Source organism: Helianthus annuus, chromosome 6 (assembly GCF_002127325.2).
Source record: "Helianthus annuus cultivar XRQ/B chromosome 6, HanXRQr2.0-SUNRISE, whole genome shotgun sequence".
Taxonomy (NCBI): domain Eukaryota; kingdom Viridiplantae; phylum Streptophyta; class Magnoliopsida; order Asterales; family Asteraceae; genus Helianthus; species Helianthus annuus.
Genome location: NC_035438.2, coordinates 5,510,151 through 5,516,663, shown reverse-complemented (window position 1 = coordinate 5,516,663; position 6,513 = coordinate 5,510,151). Strand labels below are relative to the sequence as shown.

Below are 6,513 nucleotides of genomic sequence, written 5' to 3'. Positions count from 1 at the left end.
AAATGACTCGAATTATACATGTTTGGTTGTACAAAGCGATGGATTTCACTAACAAACCAAATGGGTCAAAATAACCAAAGAAATAAAACTTTGGTGATATAAAGCAATGGATGTCGCCAAGCAAGCTAAACGGGTCAAATCGATGTTCTTATGTAAACCGAGAAGGTTGCATGATTAAAGACTTCGAGATGATACCGGATTATGAATTTACATTCATTAAAAGCGTTGACCGAGAAATGGAAACGCTGAATACAAGTCAAAACTCAGGAGTGAGTATGACTAAAAGATGTGAAATTCTTTAAAATAAATTCTAGTTATATTCGTTTAACTATCTATAGTTAAACGGGTCAAATAAGTGATATGCACTTCGATAACGGCGTATAAACTTTACATATAATGCTCCGTAAATATAGATATGTTTATAGGTAGAGGATCCTGTAAAAAGTGCTCAAAGTGTGAGAAGTGTAAGAAGTGTATTATAACACTATATATAATACTATATAACATCATATAAACACCGTATAACAATATGTAACACTATATAATACCATATAACACTATGTAACACTATATATCATTATATAACAAATATAACACTATAGGTTGTCTGATAGCATGTCTATGATAGATGTATAGTGTTATATTTGTTATATAATGATATATAGTGTTACATAGTGTTATATGGTATTATATGGTGTTACATATTATTATACCGTATTTATATGGTGTTATATAGTATTATATATAGTGTTATAATACACTTCTTACACTTCTCACACTTTGAGCACTTTTTACAGTATCCTTACCCTATGTTTATATGTATCATTCTTATAAAAGATTGATAGTAATACGCCAAGTTGATTGATCATAATTATTAAAGGTAGGGGTGAGCAGAAAACCGAAATAACCGAATCGTAACCGAAATAACTGAAAAAATCGAATCGAAACAAAAACCGATGGTTCGGTTTTCAGATTTTTAATAACCGAAAATTTTGGTTCGGTTTTCGGATAATCATTTCCAATAACGTAACCGAACCGATAAGTTTTAATAGTATACCAAATCTATATATTTTTAAGTTGTTTAAGTGTTTACCCATGCTACTACGAATTATTAATTTTATTCTTGTTTGTTAAATATTTATAATAAGAATATTATCATGTTTATTTATCATTAAAATTATCCATTGTTCACAAGAACTAACAAAGTTTAATATAAAAATTAAATGGTTTTCAAAGTATTATAAAAGAAAACATCTTAACAAAAACTTTGAAGAAACATTAAAATAGATTAGAATGTTAGTTTTATGTGAATTATCTTAATTTAAAAGACTAGATATATTAACTTAAATGTTAACATTTAAGAAAGATTCTTAAACTATGAATTATACTTTTAAGTTTTGAATCTTAGATAATTTGTTTCAAAAACCGAAAAAATCGAAAAACCGAACTGTTGCTAAAACCGAAATAACCGAAACCGAAAAACCGAAACCGAACGGTTTTTAATAACCAAAAACCGAACCGAACCGTTCACACCCCTAATTAACGGGTCAAAATAACTTGAAATTATTCTAATCCGGATGCTTAAATTTGAAAAATTTGTTAATTCATAAGTTGGATTTTTGTTCCATATTATAGATGATCTAATTACGACCACGTAGGAAGAAACGTGACTCAAATCGGATCAATAATGAGCAAGTTACTATTGTTTTCGTAAAAGTTAAGATTGCTGGGAAATGAAGGTTTCAAACAAAACTCGCTGGAAAATAGTGCTCCTCGCGCCATGCGACGGAGGAGAACAAGGGTCGTGACACGCGACAGAATTTTAGAACGTTGTCGCGACATGCGACAGCAATCAAATTTGGCATTTTGTTTGTTGTTCATTGTTTGAATCATAGAAACTTGTATAAACATGTTTTACTTCTCAAAACTAATAAGTTTGAGTGTTTTGGTTTTAGGTAAACCTTCGGATGACGATCAAGCATACGCGAGAATCGAACACACAAACCAACAAAGCTTCCACTACCTTAATAGTTTCTGTTGGTCACTAAACTTATGTGTAATTAGTATAACTATCTTTGGGATGTTTTGAACTTTTGTAAATATCGTTTGGAGGTTTTGAACTCTATATTAATGTTTTTGGAAAAGGGCATTTTAAATGCACTATATATTATAAGAAATATTAAATGAATGTATGGGTCTTACAAGTTGAGTTTGTGAGGTTTGCTTTGAAGGACCACGAGTTGAGATCCTGTACAAACAATGCTAACTGTAAGAATAGATTTGAGCCATTGATAGTTTAAATCAATGGTTGGTGTTGATTACAAATAAAACCCCTATAATTAATAATTAATACTATCAAGTTAGGGTATTTTAGTCATTTCTTATTAAATACTAATTCCATCAAGTTCTTTTAGAGTTAATTACTATTTTCGTCCCTGTGGTTTGTTAAAAATCACTATTTCAGTCCATTAGTTTAAAAATTACGATTTCAGTCCCTGTGGTTTCACTTTCGTAATCATTTCAGTCCCTATGGTTTCACTTTCGTAACCATTTCAATCCATTTATTCTGTAAGTACAGGGACTGAAATGGTTACGAAAGTGAAACCACAGGGACTGAAATCACAATTTTTAAACTAATGGACCGAAATAGTGATTTTTGACAAACCACAGGGACGAAAACAGTAATTAACTCATTTTTTTTTATTTATAAAAGTGACTTTTAAAAAACTTACAAAAAAGTGTTGGCTAAGACTGAGTGCCTTACAAAATGCAAACTAGAGAGACCATCCATATACTTATGGAAAACTAGGGATCAAATCTAAAATTTTAGTAAAAAAAAAAAAAAAAAAACATTCGTGTACTTTACTATTTTTTATGTACCTTTTATTTTTGTATGTAGGTCATAACGAAATATTTATATTTATTTACTTTAGACTACTTTAACAAAATAAGGATTACATTAATATATCATGTATTAAAAAGTTTAATTCTATCTTTAAGATTTGAGAGGATGAATGAAGACAGTAAATTGGATTTTATTAATCTGGATTATAACTTATTGGTCAATGATAATGCATACTTAATAAGTGACTCTTCTAACTTTCAATTTTGTTATAAAAGACAATCTCACTCTAATAAAAAAGTAATTTAGTCTTTGCTATATTCAAATTTTTGGTTCATATAGTAATTTAGATTCAAGAGTCTCTTATTTTCATATTATTGTCTTGTCATTTTATCCTGACGATCTACTACTATATCGTTTTACCAATATCATGTTATTTAGTCATTTGGTAGATTGTTTCGTTAGTAAATCCTTTATATCCATTAATTATTAATCTATCACTCAAAACATTATATTCTCCAAGATTTTCATATCATAAAATTCTATAACACTCAGTTTCTATACGACGCTGAGACCAAAAGATTTTAATTAGTGGTTTTAGTGTCCTACATATAAAAAGATGTTGGTTTTGAAATATTATAGTTTAGAGAGGCTAGGGATATGGTAAAAAGTGTCTAAAATGTGAGAAGTGTAATGTAACATTTCTATTTTTATATAAGAATTATAGGTTTGGTTAAATTTATTAACCACTAGTAACTAGTTTATTTTTAATATAAATATTTAACCTAAATAGTTTTAAACCCTATTTTATATAACTGGTTATTAATTGACTTTATATGGGTGACCTTTCTAATAAAATAAAAGTATATAATAACTTATATTATTAGACGGGTAGATTACGGGTAAGTTGAAGATTAGAAATATGAAGTAATTAGACGGACCCATGAACCGTTTAATAACTAAATTATAAAAATACATTACATTTGAACCTACTCCATTTTTAATGAAACTTGGTTCAAAATGTAGATATAAATATTCTCGTTCTAATGACATAATTATTATTTCGTAAAACGTTATATTTTAGAAGTTATACGCGCCAAATAAGTAAAACAGTTAAATTAATTATAATATGTAAATACTAAAATAATAATAATAATAATAATTACATTACAATTCAAATGAATTGCAAGTATACGTAAAATATGAAATAAAATAATAAATAAATAAACTAATTAACCATTTAAAATTTGCATGACTACGTGTAAATTTAAAAGGAAAGCACACAAATGAAGTTATGTTGATACGTGGCCAAAGCAATTAAAAGACAACTGTTACACCTCGATTTCCACGTATTTCACCGGTGGGCCTGGTGGGGGATTACCGTGACGTAGTTGACAATAATATAGTCAAACCACACAATATTTAAATGCACAGCGGAAGCATAAAGATAGATTATATTTCAACCATCAAATGTAATATCCAAGTATCAAAAGTAGTTGAAATGAATCCACATGGGATCAAAATAAAATAGAAAAATATTGTTCAACAGATAACGGCATCCCAAGCTTGCGAGACTCTAACGATGTGTAACATCCCATAATTTATAAAATAGGATGCTTTAACACTTAAAAGTATTATATAATTAGTTATGGTAATTGTATTAAAATCTAAAGAAAGTTTATAAAATATGGAATGGGTTATAAGGATCAATAAACCTAACTTGAGGGTTGGTAGTGTAACATTTAGAAACATATGAGATAAAAAAATTAAAAACCCAGTATTTCTCGGTAGTGTGGGTCGCGACCAGGAGGCAAGAACAAGGGGGAAACCCTAACCTCATCAATTAACATCAAAATTCAGCAAGATTGTGAAGGATTCTAGTCATAAATCGAATGCTAGTGTCTAAATACTCTCTAATCCAAGTGTTTTGAGCATAAGGTAAGATAAAATCTCATATTTTGATGCTTGTTGATGAACTAGGGTTTATACCAATTCGTGAATCAGTATGAAATTAAGTTGCATGTGAGTTAGAATCATCATGTAGAAGGTGTATTGTGCTTGAATTTGATTTACTAAAGATTTTGGGGAAAAACCCACTTGTTCTAGTATGATAATGAGTAGGTATTTGATTAGTTGAGTAAATTTTCAAGTATAATTGTATGAATGATAGAATATTGGTAGATTATATTGTGTAGAATGAATATTTGAACAAGAGTGGTTGATTATGTGAAATATGATGTATTCTAGTGGATTTATGCATAAGATACATGTACATAAGGCTTGATAAGTAGTACGCACATTAGGTGTTTGATGAAATGCCTCAATGATAATCTAAGTAGCCTTGAATAAATCATTAGTGAATGGATTTGTATGATGAAATTAATGTATTGTCAATTGTTATATGAGTAGCATTGATACTTGAAAGTATGATTATGAATGTAAGGGCTATGATCTAAATAAGAATGATTACGTGTAGGATCGAAAGAAGAAGGAGCTAGTTCCGGATCACAAACAAAGGCTCAAGATCGAGGTAAGTTCGTTACTTACATGTTTAGTTGTGAGTTTATTGATTTGTGTCCTTTGATAATTTGATATTCAATTTAAGGTGATTGTTTCAAATGAGAATGTGAAAGTAGGAATCCGTAGCGGTCCATAGTGATTGGGTCGGTTCGGGTTCGAATGGAAGGGAATTTAATGGAAGTTTTCTCCTTAATCCGTACTAAACGGGTTATTGGAAGTGAATGAGAAATAGTATGTTTATTTGACTAGAATGAATTGGAATGTAATAAGAATGATTGGTAAGATATCTTGTAAATCCATGAACATGTATTGTGATAGGATGAAAACGTCATGTGTACTACACTAATATATTTTGTTGAATGATTGTAGGTAAAGCACAAGTATAATTGTCGTTGCGTCGCTCGGATATGAACACACCTTGATCACCCGTGATACGCTTCCGCCACTTTTGTAGTAACTTTAAAAGTTAAAAGCTTTTGTAATGTCTAGTTGTGTTTGAAGTTTTTAAACTTTAACTAGATGTTTGTAAATATTTAAGTATCTAAAACTTGATGTTTGAAATGGTAGTTTGAATTGCTATGTTCTTTTTGGTGTTTTACGGAAAGTGTCGTCATTCGAGTATTTTGATAAATTATAAACAGGGAAATTGTTCAAGCTATGAACGGGTCATGCCCAAATTTTAAATTTTAGCGATTTGGTTATGTGTCGTTTTGTAAATTTCAAGCATGAAATTAGAGGGTGTCACACGATGCTAAGGAGTGGCCAGCCTATTACGTGTAGAACCTGCATTTAATCTTTTTAGGGAAAATACGTCAGTTTACACTGGTAAATGCATTCAACCGACACTTTTGTAAAATGTTTAATAAAAATTGATTTGAATGCACAAGGCACAAACTCTTTATAACTTGGGATAATTTATCAATTAAATCTTGTAAAAGAATTACATGTTCACTATGCGTTCGATCGCCCGGGTCGTGCCGGGTTTAAGGTTAATTGACACACCACATAGCATAAAACCGTGGCGGGAAATCCAACGGTTATACCTTTATAATTATGGACACATTGTCGGGTGTACGCCTACACCCGCGTGTCAAGGTCGTGACCATTTCGTAAAATGCTGCCAAGGATATCCAGGACATGGTCATTAAGCT

At 30.2% G+C, this 6,513-nt stretch overlaps 1 long non-coding RNA gene across 1 annotated transcript; it reads left to right on the top strand.

Moving 5' to 3' along the window:
- Window positions 1–4,586: 4,586 nt before the first annotated feature.
- On the top strand, window positions 4,587–5,958 carry LOC110945171. The gene is made up of 3 exons (XR_002595078.2): window positions 4,587–4,780; window positions 5,319–5,372; window positions 5,732–5,958. It is a non-coding gene; the product is annotated as an uncharacterized LOC110945171 (long non-coding RNA).
- Window positions 5,959–6,513: the final 555 nt, after the last annotated feature.